This window comes from Chelonoidis abingdonii, chromosome 4 (genome assembly GCF_003597395.2).
Source record: "Chelonoidis abingdonii isolate Lonesome George chromosome 4, CheloAbing_2.0, whole genome shotgun sequence".
NCBI lineage: Eukaryota > Metazoa > Chordata > Testudines > Testudinidae > Chelonoidis > Chelonoidis abingdonii.
The window spans coordinates 77,031,280-77,059,224 of record NC_133772.1 but is presented as its reverse complement, the minus strand read 5'-3'; positions in this window follow the sequence as shown (position 1 = coordinate 77,059,224).

Here is a 27,945-nt window from a genome sequence, read left to right as displayed (position 1 = left end):
AAATGCAAAAATTACTTGATATATCATTAAAATCTGTCTTAAAATATCTAACTGTGGCTGAGAAGCACACAAGATAGGCAGCCTTGACTTCCAGTACAGACAAATACTATATGAAGAAGCAATTACAGAAGAATTTGTAGCAGATCAATATGCAAGAATCAAAAAAGTTAGGGATGGGGATAAACCCATGAGCTCATCCAATCCAGCTTTTTGCCAAAGCAGGCCTGTTACCTACTGAGGAAGGAATAGCTATCAGTCACTGTGCAAAAATAGACTGGTATCCTTATTCAGTTGAAAAGGGATAATGCGCTAAAATTCAACCACTCAGTCCTTTCTGCAACAAAGACAGTGACAGAACCGAGAGATAGCGAATGATGGCCAATGATAGCTCAATGTACCCATTAAAATGAGCTTCCTTAGACCACATCATAACACAAAGGCAGACAAAATGATACATAATGTCCAATTTTGCCTCTTTGATTCCTGGTGCCACAGGGTAAATAGCATATTCATGATCACAGGTAAAACCAGGGTGCAGAAGGACCTCCACTTTAACATGAAATGAAAGATCCGGTGCAGCATTCCACATTCCATACAGGTCTTAGCAATTAGCAGCTCCAGCTAAGTATGGAAATGCAGCTGAACAGATTAAAACAAACACATAAGTACCACAGCTCCGCTGGTTGAAGGTTTAGGGGAAAACCCTGCTCATCTTAGTCAAAACGAGTAGCCCGTTGTCTCAAGGGGACTATTGACATGAATAAGTCCTAAGTCTGTCTAACCATGAGATATCAGAGGAGCCTCTGGTGTTCAGTTGAAGTCTTTGGTCCTAATTCCCCATTGACTTGCACTTTGTATTATCATTCACACCAATCCAGAGTGAGGTGTGACAGAGTTCCTCCTCTGATTTGAGGGGGTCTGCACTTTCTGGCAGATTTTCTAGCCTCAGAGGTTCACAACAGTCCTCAGTTTGGCTCCTTTTGTTAGTGGCACAAACCTGCTGTTTACTCGTCTAACCTCATCACTGGTCAGCATGGGGAAAGGAGGAAAACAATCCCCCACAGTCTCTGCTGGGGCACCTAATGGGTCAGGGGACAGGCCAAAGACCTTCCCCTCTGGTGGGACCTACAGTCCAGACCAACTCCTCTTATATCAAATACGGAGTTGGGGAGGGGGGAAATGGGGAGAACCCAGACCCACCCTCTACTCTGGGTTCCAGCCCAGGGCCCTGTGGATTGCAGCTGTCTTTAATGTCTGTAACAGCTGCATGACAGCTACAACTCCCTAGGCTACTTCCCCATGGCCTCCTCCCAACACCTTCTTTGTCCTCACCACTGGACCTTCCTTCTGATGTCTGATAATGCTTATACTTCTCAGTCCGCCAGCAGTACGCCTACTCACTCTCAGCTTCTTGCATGCCTCTTGCTCCCAGCTCCTCACATGCACTTTACTGACTGCAGTGAGATTCTTTTTAAAACAGGTGCCCTGATTAGCCTGACTGTCTTAATGGATTCTAGCAGCTTCTTAATTGGCACCAGGTGTCCTAATTAGCCTGCCTGCCTTAATTGGTTCCAGCAAGTTCTAGATTGTTCTGGAACCACCTCTGTTACTTTACCCAGGGAAAAGGGACCTGCTTAATCTGAGGCTAATATATCTGCCTTTGATCACTCTCCTGTAGCCATCTGGCCCGACCCTCTCACAGAGGGTAAAATGATACCAAACCAGAACAGCAGCATTTTACACTCACTGTGTGTTCCCTTTGCACAAGTGTAAAACGACGCAACAGAGTGTAAGATAGGGGAGAATCGGGCCCTCTGGCTTATTTACAGATTTTCTTACATTTGAAATATGTTGTTTCTGTGCATATTCTGCAGGCTCAAAGCATCAACTCATGTAATCTGGTGCTTTATATAATCAAGGATGAAAACAAGTAAGAGAGGATAACAACAGGAATAAAACTGATCCCTGAAATAATGCCCCCTTAACAAGTTGATGCTGGAGAACAGACTTGACTGGGCATCCTCACCAATTTGCACACAGGCCAAGTGGGGTGAACTCCCAGCCAAATCCTTCAATAGCTGAAGAAGATGGAAAAACACAACTAAACCTGAAGTCTGTTTGATATAAATTGGATTTGAATCAATGTGCAGTTGTTCAACCAAAACCCACACGTCTCTAGCTTCATTGATTCGGAAGGGGGAACCATGGCAAGCGTTTTATGTGCAGACCTACAGAAATAGCACCAATTAGCCAGCTTGGATCAATTCACTGGTCACAAACTTGTTACAAGTTAACTTCAGTAATAGCAGCTGCTGTCCAGAGACTTTTTTCCCCCAAAACAAGATTATTAAAAAGAAAAAAAAATGTCCGAGTGGTAGAGAAATTCAATTATCTCGAGGGTGAAAAAAGACTTCTGAATGTTTCAGTAAGGAGCAAAGAAATGAGATGGTAAATTGCCAGACATGTTCACACCATTGTGAACAGACACTGCAGAATTTGGTCAGTTTCCAGGCAACAGTACCTCCTTCCTGCACACATGAAGTTTGTGCCAAATTGGCCACTGGTCATTTCTTTGGTTTAAAATGATGATGGAATCTTGCTTCAATTCCAAGTGGGCTATTGTCTACCCTTAACTAAAATGCCCCATCGTATTGTTTCCTCTTAAGAAGAAATACTCTGTTAATGCCCTAAACAATTGCAAGTCTAAATGGCACAACCAGCAGAACACTGTGGCTACCGCTCCCAGCGACACACCCCAGAAATCCAGGAAAGGGGACAGGCTACTTGCCACGGTTACACAGTTGCACATCCATAGGCTTTACAAATATTTACTGAGCCATTTGTTTAGAAACTGTTACAAACCCCTGTCAAAGGAAATCTTTGTCCTAGAAATAAAGCCAATTGTCTTTGCCAGTTGGCTGCTTGTTACATGCCAGTCATTTTGTAGGGAGAGGGGGAAAGAATTATTCTGTTTATTTTTTCATTATTAGCTCTTTACGGGACGAAGGCCACTTCACCACTGTTCTTGTCCTTCCATTCATGCACCAATCCCCATCTCCATTGCAGGGCAAAGCCTTCTTCTGTTCATCATACTGGAGGATTTGGCTGGGAGTTCACCCCACTTGGCCTGTGTGCAAATTGGTGAGGATGCCCAGTGTGACACTGTTAGTCAATCTTCTGCTCTATTGGTCTCATAACCAACATTGAAGCTGCCAGGGCCTGTCAACATCCCCTGTCATAATTTGGAATATTATCTGGCTTGTTTCCATTCATTTGTAGGGGGTATCTGACTCAAATTTCCCATTTTATTTACAGTCATCAGCTTGTGCTTTCTATTTTGCATCAGTTCCAATGATTTAGACATGTCACAAAATAAGAGAATGAGACAGACTTGTTATTTAGAGACCAAGGATAATCTCTAGGCTGAATCAGTGTTGTTTAGTTCGCAGTTAACCACACATAATGGGCCTCATAAGCCTGAACGTCATGGAAAGAGAAAGGTTATAACTTCACATTTTTTTTAAAAAAACAACACCCACTGAAAATACTCTGCAGTCTCTGACGGCATTGTTAACACCTCAAATGGTGAGTTAGTCCCTTGGAAAGATCTGGGTTCACAGCTCAAATCTCTCCCTTTAATGAGATAATCCAAACACTTGACTCTATCCACTCCAGATTTTGTGGGAAATCTGCATCCAGATTTTGAGTCCATATAACCCACTCCCAATTCCTGAAAGTTAAGAGCATTCAGATCCAGGATTTTGATGCAGTCTACTGTAGAGATATTAACTTATTGGTTCAGGCTCATCTGAGGTTTTGATTCAAGCCACTTTCTAATGAACATAAACTGGGACTGTAGATGACAGGATGGAGTGGCTGGGTGTGGTTTATAGGGCAGTGCTTGCTGGTGGGTGGCAAGTGCTTTGGCAGTGACTGGGTAGCTTTAGTTGGCTCAATGAGGGGACAGTATGGGAGGCCATAAGTAACAAAGAGGGGTGGCTAATGGTACTCTGTGTGTTGACAGTAAATGTGGAGACATGGGCCCAAGAATCTGTGTGCATCCTCAGTAAAAACACATTTGATGTCTAGTAATCCAACAGACAGCAGTGTCAGGAAAATATTCCCTCAAATGAAGTCATATTGACAATGGAACATTGTGCTGAGGGGATGCACCGTTACTGGAGAAGCTAATGAGTTGATTGGTGAAAACATGTAGAGAGGTTCATTGTAGTGGAGAATACTGCACCCCTGGAGGAATATGGGCCCAGAGATCTTTTCCAGCCCCATGGGCTCGGAGACCCTGTGGTCTAGCAATTACAGCAAAGGACTGGGAGTCAGAAGGAAACTGAGATCAAATTCATTTGAGTGACCCAGGTCACCCCTTTTTGCCTCAGTAACCTTCCCCCATGTGATACAGGAACCTCACTACAGACGTAACACTGCTTCTGAGCTCGGCTTTCCTCACGTTACACATACGGCTTATATTGCACCCAGATCTCCAGAGGAGTCATGAAGAAAGAAATTACACAGCAAACAGTCTCATTCATTGTAAATAATTTTCCCCTCAAGCCTCCAGCTGATGCAGTTTGTTTATCTTTAACCACAATAATTATCAGCTGCTTGATCTGAATGTGTAACAATAATAAAAATGTCATTATCATCTATATAGAGCCATAAACGCACCTAGCACTAATGAAACTTTGCAAGTACTGTTCAGTATTCATTCACCGTTTAAGCCTCATAACATCCCTGAGAAGGAGGTATTGTACCAACTGTATAGCTGAGTACACTGAGGTGCACAGAGGTGACATGATTTGCCCAAGGTTCTACACAGACTTAGTGAAAGAGTACCCAAAAGTCTTGACTCCTTCCTAGCCAGTTGCTCAAAGCACTAGGTCACATTGTTTCTCTAATCTGTAAATGGTAGAAGTTTAGTGTCCTCTTGGCCTTCCTGAGTCCTGTAGCTAGGCTTGTCCACCCAAGTCATCCAAAAGCCTAAAGAACCTCTTTTTCTCTCTTGCCTTCCAAGAACGTGCTCAGCCTTTAGAAAAGAAAAAGAAGGAGTTGTTTGATACAATTATACAGATTCCATTATATTGCATATTTCACAGCATCATCCACCACATCTGAAAGTTCTTTCATTGTTTCAGCTGCTGGCTGGGTAATTAAAAGCTTCTGAAAAGCTCCAGCATACTCTAGAGAGCAAAACACAGATTCTGTCTCTCCCCCAAGCCCTCCAGGGAGGCGAAGCTGGCAGCTGTTTATATGCCAGAACATGGGTGCCCTGTGGTGATGGGCTGGGTGCTGAGTACTCTGATGGCCCCAGTTGCTTATTTCATTAATTGCTAGGCTAAAGCCTTTTAAGATGACCGGAAATGAACAGCAGAGCAGAAACCAGCAGCTTTGCCCCAACTTTAATGGCCAAAAAAAATTTAAAAAATGAAATACTCATAATTTCCATTGGTGAGTCTGTGAAAATGATCAGGACCGAGGCACCAAGTGCTAACTGTGCTGGCATAGGTCTTACTTAATTGCTGCTACACACCATTGAATTAGATTGATTGGAGCAGGCGGTTGGCTATGATGCAGAAAGCTTTACTCTGTACCAAACACACATGGAGCTAGGCACTGAAAAGGACCACACTGGCTCCCGTCTAAAGCTGCAGTGCTCTGGCCATTGGAAATACTGGACATAACAGCAAGCCTCTGTCATTCTCCAGGGGTTCAATCCTAGAAGATGCTGAGCATTGTGGGCCTTAAAATGCTTAAAGTTGAGCACATGAGTAAGGGCTTTGCTGGATCAGGGCCAGAGTGCCCATCACTTTGCACCACTGAGATCTAGTTACTTCTATGTCTGTCCTCATTGTAGTGTCTGAGCACCACACAGACACTAGTGGGTTTATCCTCACACTAGAGAGCGCTCAACATTCCAGATTTCTCATTTCGGTAGAAATTTTCCGATTGTTCCCAAAAAGAAACAATTAAAAGAAAAAGACAACAGTTTTTGAAAACCCACATTGCCTACAGTTCTGGTTTGTCAGTGGGAAATTCTGGGGTCGAGGGGAGGAATATTTTATTTTTAAATTTTCTGTGAAAAATATTTTTCACCAGCTCTACCTCTCAATCATCCTAGAAAGTAGGTGTGTACTAGTGTCCTCATTCTACAGATGGAAAACTGAGGCTTAGCCAGACTAAGGGACTTGCCCTACATGACACAGGAAGCCTGCAAAAAAGCTGGTAATTTAATCCAGTCTCCTGAGTCCCGGCCCTGTGCCTTAGCCACAAATCCGTCTGTACAAAATGTTTATGCATTGTGTAGTGACCTAACGGGGAAAGCATTAGCTCCCTAACACCACCACAAATGACACCGGTCAACGGATGGTGGCAGCCATGGTTAGGACAGACCTATTTGACCCCATCTAGTTATATATCTCTTCTTTATGCAGGATTGTTCTCTTCAGTATGTTTCCCAGTGCAGTCAGGCGTTGGACTGCTGAACTGCATGTCTGACTTGGGATAGCAGCACTCGGTATTGTTTCTGCACTTTTGAAACTAGGTATGAAAGAGCCACAATGTTGATGAAGTCAAGTCAAGAGGAGCTGGAGTAGAATCTTCAACTCACTGGACTACATCCTTGTGAAAGCAATTAAACTACGTCTTTCCTTCCCAACACCTCCATGTCTAGTTAGTCAGGGTGGACAAGGAAGCCCTGCTGGATGATTCCTTGAGCTTTGCAGGGCTTGGCTCCCTCACAGAGGCAGAGCAGAGCTGAACTTAAGCCAAGTCAGATACCCAGCTTCTGCTTTTGTAAGCCCTCACCAGCCCGTGCAAAGTGTGACTTCAATATTCCATTTTTCTCCAAAACTCAGTCTTTCTGTGGTTTTGGGACAAGCCTCTTTTCTCCCCCTGCATGAATCTCGATCCCCTGTAGAGTTCACAGAGCATGGAATCTAGTGGGGAGGGGAGGAGAGTGAATGTTAATGGTAAAATAGATTCATATTTGATGTGATGGGCCATATTCTCCTCTAATCTGTCTTCATTAGCTCCAGAGGGGTTGTCACTGAGATCAGAATTTAAAGCCATATGGGATTTTGCAAAAATCACCCTATTTAGTCACAGTTCAGTATATGTTTCCTATAAGCTTCTCCTTGTGTTCTTTATTACTGAGGCATGTTCATGAAAACAGGATCCACATTTCTTAGGAGTTCAGTTATCTGCTCCTGCTAGTTATCCCCATCCCGAGCCCCTTACTCCTCTGCCTGTGACATAATAATCACCTCCATGGCAACCCATTATGATGTCACAAACAGAGGGTCAGGACATCAGGTAGGTGGAATAAACTGGAGGATCGGATTAGCAAATACAAATCCCAATTTGTCAAGTCAATTTCTTTAGGTTTAAAGGAGGAGTGAAGAGAAATGCACCAGCTGTGTTTTACACACAAAGAATGGTTTTCAAATGCCATCAGACATCTTTCAAAGTCCCTTGGGTGGCACTGGCAACTCTGCCGTGCTCATCTCATTATGAAAGGTGCTTTAGAAGTCCCTCTTGAACCTGAGGTGCCACAGCTGCTGCATGTGTTAATGCATTCAGTCTAATCTGGGGGGCAATTGTTACAGTGAGTGGGACTTGAGTCTTTGCAGTTGAGAGCAATACTCAGTCGCTGAACTCCAGGCAGAGGCAAGCAGGAGGGGAATAAGCCAGAGTGTTTTTCTTTCCACCTGCACTTTGCCAGGATCCTGGGGTACTACATCATGAACACAGTTTGATAGTGTGTGCCTACAGCAGCTTAACATAGAGATTCCCTAGGTGCTGCCAAGAAAAATCCAATATCTTTCCCTTTATTACATTTTCCTGAGATCTCTTTACATTTGGAAATTATTTGGGGTTGCCTAACAGTGATTCTCATAGCACAGAATCCCAGGGTATGTGGCAAGATGTCCCTCTAAGAAAGGTGTCACATCATAACCAGAAGGATTAGGGAAAAAATGAAGTAACTTCTTGCTTAATGTTGTAGTTTTGTTCCTGAAAAATGTGTCTTTAAGTGAAATGATGTTAAGTGAATCCAATATCCCCATAAGAATTAATGTCAATGGGGGGCTTAGGTTCCAGGGAATTTTTTTTCACCAGACAAAAGACTATATTTTATATATACACACACACACAGTATAAGTTTTAAACAAACAATTTAATACTGGTACACATTGTGAAGCGTGGTTGAGGTGGAGGAGTCAGAGGGTGGGATATTTCCCAGGGAATGCCTTACTGCTAAATGATGAACTAGCAATTGGCTGAGCCCTCAAGGGTTAACTCTCACAGTCTACAAGGCAGCAGGAATGGAGGGAGGGGAGAGAGCATCGCAGACAGAGACAGAGACACATGCTGTGTGTGTGAGAAAGAGAGATGTGCATTTCCCCTTTAAATATGCTGCCTTGTTAATTAGATCAGCTTGCTGACACCACAACTGTTGCTGCCAGCAAGTTCACTCTGTCCTGAGCCCCGTCCTGTGTCCTCCCTGCTGTTAGGAAGATGGGGTAAGCGGGGTGCAGGAGCAGCAGGGAGGGGGGCACACTGGCATTAGACCCTTCTTCCTCCCCTCCACCCCACACAGCAAGCAGGAGTCTCGGGAAGGAGCTCCAAAGTAGAAGGCAGGAGCAGCATATGGCAGTGGGGGGAGGGACAGCTGCAATTGCTAGCCTGCTGGGCAGCTGCTGCACGGGGAACTTTGGGGAGGGGAGAGCTGATAGGGGTCTGCCGGTCCACCCTGGTTCCAAGCCCCCACCAGCTAGCTGCAACAAGCTGCTCTTCCTGCAAGCAGTGGACAAAGCAGGCGGCTACCAAACGACCTTAGAAGGGAGCATTGCACAACTTTAAACGAGCACGTTCCCTAATTGATCAGCAATGTAACAATGAAACAAGGTTAACCAGGACAACTTTAAGTGAGGAGTTAACTGTATCCAAAGTGGAACCAGCTTTACCAGGGCAGGAGAAGAGCCAAAGATTCCATGAAGTCCAGCAGGGACCTCAGACTGCAGATCTAATTTACCTGTTCAGCACACTGTTATTACAGTGCTGCTGGGGAACTACAGAAAATCCTAATCTAAGGCAGATGGAAAGATAGAAATAAGAGAAATCAGTGCTCCAGACACGCTTAAGTTCAGGGTTATAAAGTGTAATGCCATCTGTATGTGACATCTGCACTATGCCAGTTGTATTGGCCCTGATTCTGCAATATGCTGACATCTCAGAGTGCTGAGTATCACAGACTCCCACCAAAGAACCCCATGGGATGATCAGTTTCCTAGTCATGAGAGCTGTGCTGTTTCTTCAGTGTGCTCAGGAAGTTCACTATGCAGACATTACACTTCTCTTTAATTCAATATGTAATAGATTAAACCATTTAAACAGGTGGTAATAACCACATATAAGAATAGAGTGCTTCTCCCTCTTGGGTTCCTTTCAGTTTTAGCATCTTAAGACAGACAGAATCTGATCCTGGGCAAAACTTCCATTGGTTCAGTGGGAGCAGGATATGGACTTAGATATTTTTTTTAAGAATAACCCACCAACAATAACCCCCCTCAATGCAAATAGAATTGCCAACACCATGTGAATGGATATTACTGAGATCTAGGAGCTGATCAGCCTCAAGCTTTGGGCCATTGTGGCCGGATAGGGTCACATCACATCTCTAATCCTTATCAGTGTTCAGTCAGGATGGAATTCTCATTGGAATTTTGTCCTGTTTTTAGGCTTAAAAGGAGTCAGAAGCTCAGCTCAGCCATAAACTTTCTGTATAACCTTCAGTAAGCCATGTGATCACTCTTGCCTCAGTTTCCTCAGCTGTAAAATGGAGAAAATGATACACAGGGATATTGTGAAGCTTAACTGATTAGTGTTTGTTTGTAAAGCACTTTCAGATCCTTAGCTGGAATGTTCCAAGTGCAAAGCATAGTTATTTTTTATTATTAAAGTCCTAATTACATTTCCAATTATACACAAAAGATACTCATTAAAATGAAATAATTATTGTTGCTTAGTTCTGTTGACTATACATTTGTAAATTTAAAGAGATAATTACTTAGTATCATTTGTAATAATAATTCACAATTACTACCTTCCACGTGTTTTAGAAATATTATCTAACCCTCATCATTCCCATTAAGTTAGTATTATTATGCCCTTTTTAAAGACAGACACACCAAGGTAAAGAGAGGTGAAGCAACTTGCAACCAAGGTCACAGAAAGAAGCAATTTCAGAGGTGGGATTAGAATTTAGGAGTTCCTGACTTCCACTCCCCTGCTTAGAGCACTGGATTGCACCCCCTAGTCAAGTTTTTCCTACTCTTGCATTCAGCTTGTGAAATAGTTTCTTGCTCTATAGGCTCATCTGTTGCAGCAGCATGTGTGGCGGCAACTGCATGGCCCAGTTAGGAGCATAATTGCAATTTGGGTGCCTATTGAGTATCTCAGTCTGACTCCTCCTACCCCATGGCTACTAACTGGAGAACACAGTATGTGATTTTAGACTTCCAGGAGGAGACCAGTTCATTTGCATTATTTCCATAACGAGTACAGGTTGATCCAAAACAAAGTTTGGCTCAGGATGTACTTATTTCCAAGGTTGACAGGTGTTCAAAGGCAGGATTTTGGTTTGGACTCATCTCTAGTAATAACTCTGTAACTATTCCATCTCACATACAGTGTGTTTACATGAGCTGAAGCAGCAGCAGATTACAGTATGATCACACAGATCAGTTCATAGACTCTGTGACTAGAAGAGACAATTGTGATCATCTGGTCTGACCTCCTGGACATTGCAGGCCACAGAACCTCACCCACCCACCCCTGTAATAGACCCCTAACCTCTGGCTCAGTTACTGAAGTTGTCAAATCATGATTTAAAGATTTCAAGTCACAGAAACTCCACTATTTACACCAGTTTAAACCTGCAAGTGATCCTGCCCCACGCTGCAAAGGAAGGTGAAAAAAACCCTAAAGTCTCTGCCATCTCAGTGTCATACTCTGAAGAGGCAGTTTCTAGAACTCACTTCTTTTCTATCAGTACCCCCACCACCACCGCCTGCCGATAGTAGTTTGGGGATAGATCCAGGCCGGTTGTGTTAAACCTTGCTCTCTATCCCTGGTGGAAGACAGCATGCCACAAGAGGAGCATTATCAAACTCATGGACTAAAAGCAAAATCACTCCAGTTTTCTCTGTCTGGAGGGTTCAAAAACAAGAAAACAGGCTGATGCATCACAGTTAGTACATTTTCCTGCCTGGTGATGCAAGACCCAATGGTAATCCAGTTAGTCACAGACTCCAAGGCATCATTGATTCATGCAGATCACAAACAGCCATGATCAGCCTGTCCTGTTTACATCCTTTAACTTATTTTTGTGGGAGAGGGGAGTAGGTTGATTGGATTTTATTTTTATTTTCTGCAATATTTTTAGGTAGACACACAGTAATCTTTAATGTGTCAGATAGTCTTGCTACTCTGCAGAAGATGCCAGAGGATGATGCAGGGTCTTATTCCCATCTCAGTGGTCCCCTGAAGGAGATCCAAAACTAGGGTTGCCAAGTGTCTGGTTTTTGACCAGAAGACCTGCTCAAAAAGCAACCCTGGTGGCTCCAGTCAGCACTGCGAACTCCCTGCCCGGCTCCAAGCGGCTCCCAGGAAGCGGCTGGCATGTCCGGCTCCTAGGCAGAGGGGCGGTCAGGGAGACTGGAGCACTGGCTCTGTAGCTCCCATTGGCTGAGAACCGCAGGGGTGGTGCCTGTGGGCAGGGGCAGCGTGCAGAGCCAGAGGGACATGTTGCTTCTTCCCAGGAGCCACCCGAGGTAAGTGCCACCCAGAGCCCTCATCCCAACCCCTGTCCTAGCCCTGAGCACCCTCCTTCACTCTGAACCCCTTGGCCTCAGCCTGTTATCCTTCTCGCACCCCAAAACCCTCATCCCCAGAGCCCTCAACCCCTCCTGCATCCCAACCCCACCCCAGAGCTCCCTCCTGCACCCTGAACCCCTCATTTCTGGCCCCACTCCAGAACCCACACCCCCACTCCAGAGCCTGTACCCCTGCCCACACTCCAACCCCCTGCCTGAGCCTGAAGCTCCCTCCCACACTTCGAACCCCTTGGCTCCACACCCCAGCCAGAACCCCCTCCTGCACCCCAACCCCTCATCTCTGGCCCCACCCCAGAGCCCACTCCCCAGCCAGAGTCCTCACCTCCGCTCCCTGCCCCAGCCCAATGAAAATAAGTGAGTGAGGAAGGGTGGTGGAGAGTGAGTGATGGAGGGAGGGGGGATGGAGTGAGTGGGGGCGGGGCCTTGGATAGGGACAGGACAGGGGTGGGGCTTCAGGGAAGGGGCAGGGCAGGGAGTGGGGTAAAGGTGTTCTGTTTTCTGCAATTAGAAAGTTGGCAACCCTATCCAAGACCTTGAGAGCCGTGGGGGGTTGAAAGTTAAGAATCCTGCTCTCATTTACACAGGTCATAATCCAGAGTTATCTCCTTGATTTCAGTCTTGCTACTAGGGATTTTCACCATTTTCAGTAAGAGCATAATCTGGCCCTGTTGCATATAGGTATATAAACATATATTAATAGCACACGTTAATATCAATTCCAGAAAAGAGGGCAAATTAAGAGGCCAACATGAATAATGATAATGACCATCAATTTATATTACAGTAGTGCCTAAAATGTACTAGACATTGCACAGACAAGTAAGAAGAAAGACTCTGCCCTGAAGAGCTCACAATATAAAAAACAAAAAAAACCCCAAAACACACAAACGTAGGATGCAAGGAAACAGATACAACATACAAGCCGAGGGACGAATTGAGAAGCCCTTACTCACTCTGGTGAACAGTTATCCATACACTGATTTCAGTGGGACTCCACATTTGATCAGCTGCTCATCAAAGAGAGTAAAGCAGAGAGTAATGCTTTCACCATCTAGTTCGGAGTGATACTAGGCATGTTAATTTCAGCTAAAGAATCATGAACTTTTTTTCTCTCTTTCCCATTGTCCCACCACCTGCCTGTTGTTAATTGCTATTAATTTTAGGGAGGTTATTGTTCTGTTGAAAGCCTCTGCTTTTATTCTTACCTAGTTTTTAATCCTTGGCTGTTGTCTTTATAATTTTTTAAATGTCAAACATTTCCTACGTTCAATATTTAGTTATTTTTAAGCCTTACCCCATTCTATTTATTTTGATAAAACTTGGCAATATGCAGTTTTTAAAAACCACAGTGCATCCTTATTTTCATTTTTTGACTCTTACATAGTTTCTATTTTAGTTGTCTTTTAACCACTCATTATTTTTGTGTCATTTCTGAGTTTGAGGGTTTTTTTTTCTTTTTTCTTTTTCGGCACATGCGTATTATCCAATCCCCCTGAGGATAATAATATTCCCATACATTCCCCATTCCAAAATCTGGGAGGTTTTATGCCCTTCAGACATTGATCCTTTACAATTTCACCCCATTTCCAGCTTTCCCCTAAAGAAATACCAATGTCCACTGAGTGATCTAATAAATCTTTACACATTGTCTCTGACTCCATTTGTGCAGCCATGACATAACTGAAAGTGCTAGATGACAAATTATCTCCCTTTAGTTCCCAGCAAAAGAAGATCAGAATGCAGAGAGTCTTTAAGACAGATCCTGAAAGAACCGAATTATGACTCACAATGGAAAGGAAAGGGCGGGGGGGTCTCTCCTCTCTCTAATACCGGATCCCTCTACCTTGGACTGATTCTCCTGCTCTATCCAAGCTGACCCTTAATGCTTCTCCAGGAAAGATTCAAGTAGCTATAAATGAAGGACACACATAATTTGACTGCCATGTCAAACCCAGAGTCAAGAGGGAGAGATGGAGTTTGCCAATTCATGATAATCCATTTCATACTTGATTTCACACAATCTGATGCCTCTTTAGATTCAGAGTTGGGATTGGTATGCTATCTGGACAAAACAGTCTTTCCCCGCACTGGAGATTATAGGGTTAACACGGATTTGCTAGTGAGCTAGCACTAGAGATTATAGGGTTAATCCCGACCTATGCAAAGTAGAAGCATCAGAGATTAGGTTAATGGTTAATACTGACTTGTTCAGTGAACCAGCTCCAGAGATTTTAGGGTTAACACCAGCTGAGTCACTGAACCAGCCTCAGAGATTGCAGGATTAAATAAATGAAGAGTCCATAAAGGAACTGGCACCAAACATGAGAAGCTTGAATCTCTCTTTCTCTGTAATGTGATTTGTCTGCTTCTTGGAGCCTCCCTTCATTTAATCAAGCCTTTTTTTCCAGACAGAAGGGGGTGGGTGGTTCTCACACAGCTGCAATATTCATTTCGGCTTGTGGGATAAAATACTAGCTGCTTGCACATCCATCCACAGAATGGAGACAGAAAAATCATTCTGTGCAGAGTGAGATACCACAAGGCCATTGTATCCAGCATGCAGCAAAAACATCCTAGGCCCCTTCACAACACACACACACCACTTCACCTTCTGAAACCAGCACTCAGACTCATTAACCAGACTTTGCATAGACTGTTGCCCAAATCTCTCTCTGGGGACAGGTTTGCCTCTACCTGTTTCCCTTCCTTCTTTGAGGGACAATTTGTTTAGATTAATTTAATGAATCTGATTCATGTCAGCTCAATAGACTTCAGTTAAGTGCCTTAAATCTGTTTCTCGCCAGCAGTAATTGGAAACATTGTTAGAGAATAAAACCCCTTCCAGCACACTCTAAATTAACAATATGCAGTGAGAACTCTCCAGCCTGACCAATTCCCATTGCAGTGAGTGGAAAGACTCCCATAGACTTCAACGGGAACCAGCTGGAATACAGCAAAATAATTATATCCTAATGGTAAAGTGCCAGGAACCCATCTGCCTTTATCCCACCTCAGCTAGTGCCAACTACCTGCTAAGTATCACCGCAGCTACTACCACAGCTTGGCCTCCTAACCAGTACCGACCAGTCCCCCATTCATTATGAAACTTCCATCCATTGCCCAGTCTTTCTGGTGGTAACACTATACCACCTGGCATGCACTGTGTCGTCCAACAGGTTTTCTTTGAGGAAGTGCCATGGGGGCCCTTGGTGATAAGCACTCATCTTTAGAGGGATCTGTTTTGTTGTCATGTTAAGCAATATTCAAAGCCCCAGGTCAACATGCCTCACAAAAGCAGAACAAGCTTCTGCCTGCCCTTCCTACCTTTCTGGCTCCTCTCTCGGTGGTGGGTGGATTTGCCTGCTCTGCCTACCTCTCTGGTTCCCCCCTCTCTCTCAAACCTGCCCCAGTGTCTACCTGGCACCATATGTTCTCTGAGGGGGAAAGTACTAATGATGACTGCTAACATATATTCATGGGCAGCTGCCCCTTCCTTTCTTCAGCCCCTCCCCCAAATGAATGGTATCTGCTTGGCTGAATAGTGCTGTATTTTACATATGATACCAACAGCCCTGCAGTAATTCCAATGTGTATATGACAACTATTGGCTATGTCCTTACAGAATACATTTACTAATTGTCTTCAAAGATCTAGACTTGTGGTTCTCAAACTGTGGTCTGCAGACTGTTACACTGCCAGGTAGTTCACTGATTTGCTCCTTTCCAAATAATGAGCAATCCAGGTGGAATTTGGAAGAGTGCTGACATAACTTAGAAGCACAAATCCCACTGACCTTGGAAAAACTGACTTTCCATAGAAATTGTGCTGCAAAGTCACTTAGGCCTGGTCTTCACTAGGATGAAAAGGTGCTTTTAACATGTTAGCGAATATGTTAACTGGCATGTGTTAAAATTCTATCACAGAAATGGCAATTTGTAGTTTAACATATATTAGCTGGTAGGAGTTAGGGTGACCAGATGTCCCAATTTTACAGGGATGGTCCCAATATTCGGGGCTTTGTCTTATATAGGTGCCTATTACCACCACCGCCACCTCCATCTGCTCCACATGCTCAAGGAAAACTCCTTTTTTCAAAGCCCCACGCTCTCTGTGTGTGCTGAGCTCTGTTACCATATTGCTTAATAGTCTTTGTTTCAGGGTTCAGTGTGAAGTCTTCCTTTTTCAGTTTGTTTTTTCCCAGTTGCCCAGTCAGACCATCTAAGAAAGGGTCCCTGTGGTAGTTGCTCTCTTGTTTGAGTGTTAGACCCATTCAGCCTTAATATCTTGCTATCACAGACCTTGTGACTGTGGGGGAGTGTGCTGAGACTGTCTGCTCCCCTGACATTCCAACTTCCATCTCAGGTGTCCTCCCTTCCCACTCCCCCAACACACATGCATTTGGCGCAAGGTTTACTTCAACCAAACAACACGATAAAAGTGCAGCTACTTTGTCTACACTAGGGCTTTACCACAAGCTAGTTAACAGCTATTAGCTCACCGGTGTTAAAGATACACCTTTTATCCTAGGGTAAACATGACCTTTGTTATTTTTAAGAATACTACCCTGTATCTTCAGGCAGCGATGGCTGCTGCCAGTTGTAGCCCAGTCAGGGATGCTTAGAGTTTCTAGAGGCTTTTTTGTCCAATTAAACTAAGTAAAATAAGCTTCTCACTACAATATTCGTTGGTTGCTTCATTGGTGCAAATTCAACCAGCACCATATTTGTGGGTGATACAAACATTGAATAAAAACAGGACAAGAGAACCAAACTGCAAAGTGACCCAAAAAGTTTAAGAGTTCAGATAATCATGTGCATCCTGTCATGTCTTTTGTATGCAGCTGGGTTCTTTATCAAACTTGGCTTTCTGTTCCAGGAGAAATGGTTTGCGTGAGTTGCCTTTAACAGTGACCTCTCTGTTAACGCAACACTGTTTGTGGTTAGATTCCTGCTGCTGAATCTATACAGTCTCAGGTTAATTAAATAAGTGGATTAATGGCTTGTACAATTACACCTAATCCTGTCCTGCTCAGGAACAGCTGGAAATTGCTGAGATGGTGTTTTTGAAAAATTCATATATGCACACAGTGAACATTAACTATGTTCTTGTGCACTGTCCACACAGCCCCCAAGACTGCCGCTGATCTGTCGCAAACATCATGAAGAATGAATGCTGCAGCATTAATTTTCTGCTGCATGCTTTGGGCCACAAAAAATGGAGAAAAATTGGGTTCTGACTGTATAAGAGAATCCCAGGGCAATCACTGTCCTTGAGGATAGAGATGCTTTGGCCCACAGGACCAGGTCAATGGAGAAAGGTCTCCACTAGAGGCCCATAAAAGCCCAATTTGTATTCTTCATCTTTTCCCTAAAGTACACCTAAATTTGCAGACTAAATTAAAGGGTTCTTCTCATTTTAAGCATCTAATCCCCATTTTTTTGCCAGAGATACTATTGTTTCTTCTTGCCTTCTACTAAGGAAACTGGAATATTGTAATAGTCACTGAGAGCGGCTGTCAGAGCACCCAGAGACATGAAGAGGCCAGATGCAGAAAGCCTTCTATTTACTCTAGTGGGAATGAAAACATGTTTAGTAGATTGGCAAAATATACTGAGAACAGAGCTCAACATGCTGGAAAATATGGGAGTTGGCAAAGTCATTTCGTGCCATTTAAAAATATATATAAAATGTACCAAACAACATTGTATTTATAAAGCTAAAAGGCAGTGGGAGCATTTCCACCCTGCTGGGATTATTGTCAATGCACTGTCATCCCAAAATAAGATGCCTTTATGACCCAGTCCTGCCAGGTGCTGAATGCCCTCAACTTGGTGCTATGTGTAATGATCTCCAAGGTACATCATTATCAATTTGAATCCAGGACCTTGTGCACTGAAGTACCGATCTCTACCACTTAAACCAAAGAATTATTTTCATAAACTGGTAGCAATGGCAGGCGTTGGACATAACACCCAAATGAATCATATTACATATGTAAACAGATAGCTGAAGATGATAAAGGCTGTGGAGGTTCCAGGTGGCAGGAGAGTGCCGTGAAGTCCCTGGGTGAATTTTGGGCAGGGTGAGTGCTGCAGATGCTATGGGGAGGATACATCACAGGTCCTGTATGGAACAAAGAAAGCTACCATTTTCTCCATCTTTTAGCTTGGAATAATGATATTTATCCACCTTTGAAATGTGCTCTGAGATGTATGGATGAGATGTGCTTTGTTAATGCAATGGATTATTATTATTACATGTTGTAGGGCCAGATTCTCTCCTGTGTTAAGATCTGCTTGGCAGAGAAAGAGGGGGACAGCAGGAAGCCAGCTACAGCTTTCTGATTCCTGAACTGTCCCAACCTCAGTTTAACATACATTAGAGACATGGAGCTGCTTTAACTTATGACATTTGACTATGGTCCACAGCTGGCTAAGTCCCTATACCACGTGGTGGCAACTGACAGAGCATGTTATACACGGTCCCATGCCACACGGACCCTGCCTACGCTGTAGAAGTTGGGGTTGGTGTGGAAGCCAGTTGTTGGCTTTGTGACAGCTGAGAGATTCTGCCTACCCTGCCAAGGGAATTCTCAGTCAGTCAGCTGTGGCCAGATTCTGGCCCCTTTGCACCACTCTGGCTCTCTAATCTTTACTGATTTCTTTACAGATAACGTCCCCTTTTAGTTTCTCCAGCAGAACAGGATCAAAACCCAAGACTTCCCTTGGCCTGAGTCCCCACAAGTGAGGTGGTGGCAACATCTCCTCATACAATCACCTGTGTGTCTGATATACCTAGCAGGGCACAAATGGGCTGGAAAGGCAGAGAGGGGAAGTACTGGGCGATGGTACAGCACCTCCTGGTAACCTGACACGTCTTTCCTGGAAGCATCCTTTCTTTATACTCTGCTGATGTTTTTAATAATTGCATAGAAATCTTTTGTAGCCTTTCCCTAACCAACATTACTGTGTTTTCAGACAGGAGCAGGGGAGGAGACGCTACTGGATCCCAGCTGGCTGAAGGGCACTAAGTAGCACCTTTATTTATTCAAATGTAAAAATTTCAATCCTAATGAGTAATTCTGGTCTTTTTCCATTTTGCAGCAGCTGAATTTTGTTCACTGTTTATTATTTATTTCTATGTTTCTATTAAATAAAATGTTATTATCTTGATGAAATCTGTGGATTGTGCGTGTTTGTCCTGATTGCATGTGGGAGTGTGAACATTTGAACGGGGTGGGGGGCCTTGGGGAGAGCAGGGATAGCAGGAGGAAAGCAGCCTGGAACTGTGGCTGAGGGCCAGGAGCTTCTTTGCTCCATAAGCTGCATTGTCAGTCTCAGAACCAGCAGGCCCTAAGTGGATTAGGGTAAAATGTTTTGGCCGAAACCTTTTTTTCCAGTGAAAAATGCAGATTCAGCAAGACTGTTAAATTGTCAAAGTTTGAGTCAGTTTTACCAAATTGTTCTGGCCAACCTCCCTCCCATTTAAAAAATTCCTAAATAATAGAAAGATTTTGATATGTTGAGTCAAAACTACATTTGTTTCAAAATGTCCTTCATTTTATTTAAAAAAAATCAAAAACATTAAAACAAAAACAAAAGCATTTTGTTTGACCCAAGACATTTTTTTAAACTTTTGATTCACCAAAAATTTTGAAAAAAATAGTTTTCTGTTTAACCCTAAACAATTTATTTTTCAGAATTGCCAATGAACTGAAAGAACCATTATTTCCCCAACTCCAGCCCAAAGAACAGCCATACTGAGTCAGAACAATGGTCCATTAAGCCCACTATCCTGTCTTCCAACAGTGTCTGGTGTCAGTGCTTCAGAGGGAATGAACAGAACAGGTAATCATCAAGTGAGACATCACCTGTCATCCATTCCCAACTTCTAGGAATCAGAGGTTTAGGGACACCCAGAGCATGGGGTTGTATCCCTGATCATCTTGGCTAATAGCTATTGATAGACCTTTCCTCCATGAGCTTATCTAATTCTTTTTTGAACCCAGTTATACTTTTGGCCTTCATAACATCCCCTGGTAACAAATTCCACAGGTTGACTGTGCATTGTGTGAAGAAGTACTTCCTTATGTTTGTTTTAAACCTGCTGCTTGTTAATGTCACTGGGTGACAGCTGGTTCTTGTCTTATGTTAAGAAGTATATAACACTTCCTTATTCACTTTCTCCACACCATTCATTATTTTATGGACTATTATTATCACCCTTTGCTCATTTCTTTTCTAAAGTTGAACCATCCCAGTTTTTTTAACTTGTCATATGGAAGCCATATCCCTCATCATTTTTGTTGCCCTTTGAACTTTTCCCAGTTCTAATATATCCTTTGTGAGATGGGGTGATCAGAACTGCGCACAGTATTCAAGGTGTGGATTTATATAGAGGCTTTATGATATTGTATGTCTTTTTATCAATCCCTTTCCTAATGGTTCCTAACATTCTGTTAGCATTTTTGACTGCCGCTGCACACTGAGCAGATGTTTTCAGAGAACTACCCATGAGGACACCAAGATCTCTTTCTTGAATGGTAACAGTTAATTTGAACCCCAAGTTTTGTATATGTAGGTGGGATTATGTTTTCCAATGTGCATTACTTTTCATTTATCAACATTGAATTTCATGTGCCATTTTCTTGCCCAATCACCCAGTTTTGTGAGATCCCTTTGCAATTCTTCGCAGTTTGATTTGGACTCAACTATCTTGAGTAATTTTGTATTTCTGAAAATTTTGCCAAAATTCATCCTTTTCCCCAAATTATTTATGAATGTGTTGAACAGCACTGGTCCTGGTAGAGATCCTTGGAGGACCGTACTATTTACCTATCTCCACTGTGAAAACTGATCATTTATTCCTACCCTCTGTTCAGGGGCAGCTCCAGGCCCCAGCACGCCAAGAGCGTGCTTGGGGCGGCATGCCGCGGGAGGTGCTCTGCCAGTCGTCAGAAGGGTGGCAGGCGGCTCCGGTGGACCTCTCGCAGGAGTGCCTGTGGAGGGTCTGCTGGTCCCGCGGCTCCAGTGGACCTCCCGCAGGCCACCAAAGCCGCAGGACCAGCGGACCATGGGACCAGCGAACCCTCTGCAGGCACACCTGCGGGAGGTCCACCGGAGCCGCCTGCCGCTCTTCCGGCGACTGGCAGAGCGCCCCCCGCGGCATGTTTGGGGCGGCGAAATGTCAAGAGCCGCCCCTGCCTCTGTTTCCTATCTTTTAAACAGATTTTATCTTTAATCTTGTATCTCTTTAAGAACAAAATGTTTACATGATAAATTAGTTCTCTTCTTTCTGTTATGTGTATTTAAATTGCCCCTAGAGTTGTTGCATGAGCTAAAGGGGCTGTGATAGCTGCTCTCATTGCAGCAGGGGAGCCTTCAGCAGCAACTATGTACTATGCATTTTCTTTTTTGTGCAGCAGCACAGCCATCCCTCGGTGCCATTCAGGGGATGAAGCAGTTAACAGCAAAGATAATTTAGCTGCAAAATTAGGCGGCCTATATAAGCCAAGTAATTTTCACTATTACTCTGTGATATTATGCTTACTCTGTAATATGCTGTATAAGTAGTTCTCATATAAACTAGGTACATGGATTCTCTCAGGCATATACAGAATAATACACAGTACTACAAATGCTTCCCAAGTGTATTTAAGGCTGCAGAAAAAATTGAATATAATGCCTAGCACAGTGGGGCTCCACTCTTGGTGGGCTTTTAGTCACTATGGTAATAAACATGATTAATAAATAATAATATATTGTATTTGAGAAATAGTATATAATTCAAGTCTGGGCTGTCATGCAGAATAAACACAAGGGAACAGAGCTATGGGTTACATTTAGCGTTTGCATCTCTTGGTGTTGGAGCACTTAATTATGAGCTTGTAGCATTGTCTTAACAAAGATTTTTTAATGGAATTCCCAAGGTTATTTTTTTCCAAATTAAAAAAAGGAAAGAAAAAAAAGAAAACATAAAAAGGACTCTCATTCTAGAGAACTTTGGAGATCTGCTGGTAAATCCAAAACTGGTAATAGTGTGTGCAAATTCCAAAGTGTGGAATTATTCAGATAGAGACCACTGAAATGCCCCATCTCATTTGTCCTAGAAAGTCTGCAGCAGGAAACCCTACTTTGTGAACCTTAGAAGCTGCTGATAAGGTGCATCAGAGCAGATCTCCCTCTGGTGTACATTACAAAATGCAAAAGAATCCTCTCTTGTTTCTTTTCACCCCTTATGAGGTTCATAGGGACCTTCCCTTAGTCACTGTGGAGCTCACAAGACACACAGTGAGGCAAGGATTCTGCTTGCTTCATTCCCCGTGCAACTGCTTTAAGGTTTTCAGCATGCAACTGTTAGCTATGCACACACGTAGGCAGAGCGTGAGAGAAAGAACAAACCACAAATGTTAGTCACATCATTTAATGCACTGCTGCAAGGTGCTCAGATATATAACTGTGAAGAGCATGGTATAAGAACCTCTACAGACTAGAGTAGATGCATATGCACAAAATGGCCTTTCTTAGCTGCACACTTAGCAAGAGAGAATCCCTGGAAAATATGGGCCATCTTCCATGCCTTGGCAGCCATCTCTTCCAAACAGCCAGCATTGACACAGAAATCGAATACAGGATCGGCTGTGCCAGCATATCCTTTGGAAGACTACTCAAATGAATATTCAATAACTGGGATCTACAAACAGGTACCAAGATCTTGGATGACAAGGCAGTTGTCATCTCCGCCCTTCTCTATGGGTGAGAGACCTGGGTAACCAACAGATGACATCTCAAGTGGCTGGAGTAGTTCCAGCAGCACTGCCTTAGGAGGATTCTCAGGATCAGCTGGTAAGACTGACACACTAACATCACCATTCTCTCTGCAGCCAACATCAGCAGTATAGAAAGGCAGGTTATTAAACACCAGCTCTGCTGTGCTGGCCACTGTGTATGTATGCCTGACACTCGCCCCTCAAAGCGAGTACCCTTTTCTCTGTTAAGTCAAGGAAGAAGGGCTCACAGAAGGCAGCTGAAGCGCTTCAAAAACATACTGAAAGTACACCTAAAATAGGGAGCAATCAACCCAACAAACTGGGAGGACTTGGTGCGGAACAGAACACTGCGACACCACACCATACACCAAGCTACAGCTCACTTTGAGGAGAGCAGACGTGCTCATGAGACAGAGAAGCAACAAATGAGGAGAGAAAAGGCACAGTAGTCAAGCCAACAACTTTGTTTCCTCCAAGATTACACCCTCCACTTCTGTGGGGAAATCTGAATTGGGCTCCTCAGCACCTAAAAACCCACCAATGATCCCCCTTGGCAGACATCATCCTTGCATCGAGGGATACCAAAGACTTAGCAAGAGAAGATGTGAGCTGTATGGTGCTTATGTTTATACACATAACTCCTTCAAATTAAACTCAATTTACACTGAAACACTCTATGTCAGTGCTTCTTAGAGCTGGGCCGCTGCTTCTTCAGGGAAAGCCCCTGGGGGGCTGGGCCAGTTTGTTTACCTGCCCCGTCCACAGGTTTGTCCAATCGTGGCCCTGCAGTTCGCCTCAGTTTGCCGCTCCAGGTCAATGGGGGCTGCGGGAAGTGACATGGACTGAGGGATGTGCTGGCCGCCCTTCCTGCAGCCCCCATTGGCCTGGACCAGCGAACCGTGGCCAGTGAGAGCCGCGATCGGTCGAACCTGCGGACGCGGCAGGTAAACATCCATTCTTTATCTCGCTGTGTTATCCTCAGGAGAGTGATATCGTTCATGGTAACCTGGCTGAAATTCAGGAATTTAAGTAAGGGGACAGAGAGGGCCATTCCTACTGGGCTATTTGCCTGTGGCTTAAAAGAAATCCTTCCCTGCAGGTAGCCAAGTGGGGGGAAGGCAGGGGGAGGTGATTGGCGCTGAGCTTTTCCACGTTTGGCTAGCAGGGATCTTCCCTGCTACCAGCCATGCGGTTGTGCGCGTGGGGGAAAGGGGCGTGTTTAGCAGTGATCTTCCACGATACCAGCCACGCGGTTGGGGGGGGCACAGGAGGGTGTTTAGCAGTGATCTTCCATGATACCAGCCACAGGGTGGTTTCTGCTGCTGCATGTTAACAGGAAAGAAGCAGCACTCAACGGGCTTTGCTTGCTATTTGGGAAAGGAGGGCGCTGGATAGATGAAGGCTGCAGAAGGTGAAAGACAATGGCTTACCATGGCCGCATGCAAGTAATCTGGTATCATTGCATGACAAAGCCTAGCTGTGTATGGTCCCGGTGCTATTGCCACTTGCTTCTCAACTGTGAAGGCAGGTTGACAGGAGCTTCTTAAGTGTATGATTTGAAAACAACTGCTTTGAACCCACACCTAAGGGCCAAACAGTGATGTTAAAAAATGACCCTGGAGCCGAATGCTAGCAGGCAGCATCTGCGTGCGACACAGGGGCTCAGAAGCAGGGAGGCAAACACCACATCATTAATAATTCCACTGAGGTGCCAGCAGGCTGGTCTGCAGCTGGAGATGGAAAGCATTGCAGCCTTGGGCTGGAACACCTGGCACAGTCAGCCTTGGGAAGGGGATTTGAGAGCGAGGATTCTTATTTCTTTTTCCAGGTCAGATCATAGGAGAGTGGGTTGGAGAGAAGGTCTGTCCCTGTTTGTGTTATTGCTTTGTTTCGATAATACCTATTGCCATGGCTTCTCAGCATTATCCACACTCTTCCAGCTGGCAAGGGGATTACCCAGAGTTCTCAGCATTATCGCCCTGGTCCTCTTGGTTTGTGGGAAGTATGACCTCTAGCCCTGCTTGTGATCTGTCTCTGATGAAGATTTTGTCAGGGGATTTCCCTGTTTTTCCTCCCTTGTTACAACCTCTCCATCTTCCTTCTGTAGAGCCCCTCCTCCCTCCCATCACAGTGACTGTCCCCCTCAGTATGAGTGAAGGTGCAGTAGGTAGGGGAAGGGCACTGCAGCGTGTCCACTCTATGGGGCTAGAAAAGAGATTTCAAAAATGCAGGCAGCAGCTATGCTAGGTTCTACTCCTCCTCCCCATGCAGCAATTCTCTCTCAGCTGGAAGCCACCCTCCTGTGCATCACAGGGCTGTGAGCAGAAACTCAAACAGCAATCAGAGAGGAGAGTCTATGTGTGTTCCCTATCTCTGTCAGTAAAGGAAAATCAAAACAATCAGTCAGCTCTTTTCCTGAATCACTTGCAATGTGCCATCTTCTTACCATTCATTTTCTTAAATGCCTTAGGTGCCAGCAGAAACCACCAAAGGAACAGCTGTCTGAGAGACTCCCTGGAGGAGCTGCCTTGCACAACCAGTCTCTCCCATCCTTCTCTGTCCTTGAAGAGGAGATGACTGTTGCCCTCTTTCATGCTTTGCTGCAAAGGTAATCTCAGATTCAGGCTACTGTGTATCTCAGTCACATGCTGTGAAACCAGGCAAAGCAAACTGGAAATGCAAAAATCTGGCCAGTTGTAGATGTAGCTGCACTGAAGTGGACTTGAACAAGGGCTGATATTCAGTAATTACGCAGACCCCTACAGTCTCAAGAGCTGACTCCATTACAAATTCCACACAAGGCTGCCTGGAGCAGGTCTAATCACAGGAAAGAATAACTATAGTACAGCATATAATCACAGTCCAGGTATAATGACTGTATAATACAAAACTAATTCCAGGTGTGAGTACAGTATCTATGTCACAGACAGCACCTGAGGACACAGTCAGTATTCAGGTTGCAAAAAGCCATGGTAGTGTGTCTGCTGCTTCTTAATGTAGCCAAGAATTATTATTTTGCAAAGAGAGACTTCCTCCCTTGATTCCTCTGAGGGTCTGTGCTCATGTGCCCTCTGCCTGTGCAAGCATCTTTTTTGTTACATTTTGGGAATAGGGATGTGCATTGGTTGCTGAGCACTCTGTCCATTCAGCTGCTCTAAGGGCCCTTTGCAAGCCCTTCTCCATGATGTGAGAAGGCCAGTCACTGCAGAGTGACTGCTATAGGAGTGAGGAGTCAGAGCTCAGAGTGGAAGGAGTGGCCCCACTAGCTTGGAACAGTCATGGGAATTCCTCAGAACAGTTACAGCATGAAGGTGAGGAATGGCAGGTATATTAAAATTTGAGTTTATTGGCATATTGAACAACCTCTGACCCCCTCCACCCCAGTGCTGTCACATATAGCTTGGCAGGAACTCCCATTAGCAAAGATGGCTGAGAATTAACAATCCTGGGTTCTATTCCCAGATGTGCTATTGATATGCTGTGACCTTAGTCAAGTCACCTAGCTTCTCAGTGCCTCAGTTTTTCCATTATAAAAATGCAGATAATACTATTCATCTGTGTCACCGTGGGATTCTGAGCATCATTTAATATTTACTAAGCACTTTGAGATACTCAGATGGAAGGCCAAGAAAAGAGCAAAGCATTATTTCAGGCACTGACTCCTGTGTGTGAGTCAGTTATTGTGACAATGCTCCTGTGTGGGTCATCTGTGGGGACTGAACCTGGGAAAATTGGCTCCAAAAGCCACTCCTTGAGATAAAAGATTAGAAATCTCAGTCCCAAGAAAGGAAGATGAAGTCTAGTGTAGACACGTTACTGTAATATACAGTGTACAGGAACTGGGACATGTCTAGCCTTCAAATTACAGTGAACATGCTGAGAGGCTCAGCTGAGTGGTGTTTATATGACTGTAAGCTCAGCTCTGTTGTGAAGGGAATGTGTCTGCACTCGTTCTCACAGGCAAAAATATCTATTTCCCATCTGTGTCCCCAAATGTGGAACTTGGGTACTATAGAAAAATAAACTGTCAAAGAAAATATCACAGAATGCTTCCCTGAGAGAAGAAATGGTGAGCTACAGGGTTAGAATTAAAGAGCAAGTGATTCAGCATTTTACAAAGAGCGTGAGAGTCTCAGACAGCATAAAATAAGTGAATGACTCTGGCTATGAAGAGTGTGACAAAGAGGAGGCCCCAATCTGAGGCATGGAGTAAGTGGCCAGAGGAAGAGGTGGATGTCAGATCAGAGAGGGGAATCCATAGTGGAGTTTTGAAAATCAAGTTGGCACTTTGGATTCAGAGTTGGATAGGAGGCCAGTGAAGGTGAAGGGATGATATGATCAAGAGGCGACGGAGAACAGTGTGTTCCATAGGAAAAAGTTCCTGCTATTGTAACCCATGCACGTTCTGGGTGGGGTGTTCTGTCCAGCTAGTGGCACTGAGACCACTTAGAGAGAGATTAATGAGGCTGCTCTACAGCCTTAGCTAATAGCCTGTTGGCTTTCAGTTCATACATTACGCTCCAGAGGTCCCAGGTTCAATCCTGCCTACTGATGACCATGGTCTGTTAGTATTACACTGTACCAGGCTTGATCTGGCTGTCTGTTGAAGTCCATGGAAGGTGCCTCTGGTCTATTGAGAGTGTAGCAGTGAGGGTTCAGACAACCTGTGCTGTTTTAACTCCCAAGGGGAGTGAAAGTGAATTGCTGAGCATGTTTCTGTGATGCCCGTTGACATCCAGCTTCACCATGGCAACTTTTTTGAATCTCTGAGGTCATGGCTCTGCAACAGCCATCTTGTTGACCAGTTAGAATCAGGGAATCCTGAAGGGAAGAACAGCCTGAGTAGACTCAAAATCCCAGCACTTCTGCACAGAATATTAGTGTTTTTATATACAAAAGGCTCAGTTTGCTGTTACCATCATGTTCGGGGAGGTCAGATTCTTACTGTGAGTTAAGACTGTTCCCCATCTACTGCCTGCACTTTCCAGCCAGACTCCTCTGGAAGAACTGCCCAGTGCAGAGTCCTCACAACTGCTATCTGTGTAAGCATGTTCTAGCAAGATCACTAGGGTCACGTTCTGAAGCCTCAGGGACCTGGGGATATGGCTGGTTGGCAATGTGGGAGGGAAAGGGAAGGGAGGATGGGAAAACTGACAAATTTATAAACTATTGATTAGTTTTTCTCCTTTTGTCCCCTTTTCCAGTAATCCTGATATTCTTCAGTAGGAGCTCTTATTGTTTGTGTCTGGAATGGTTTGTTATTAATTA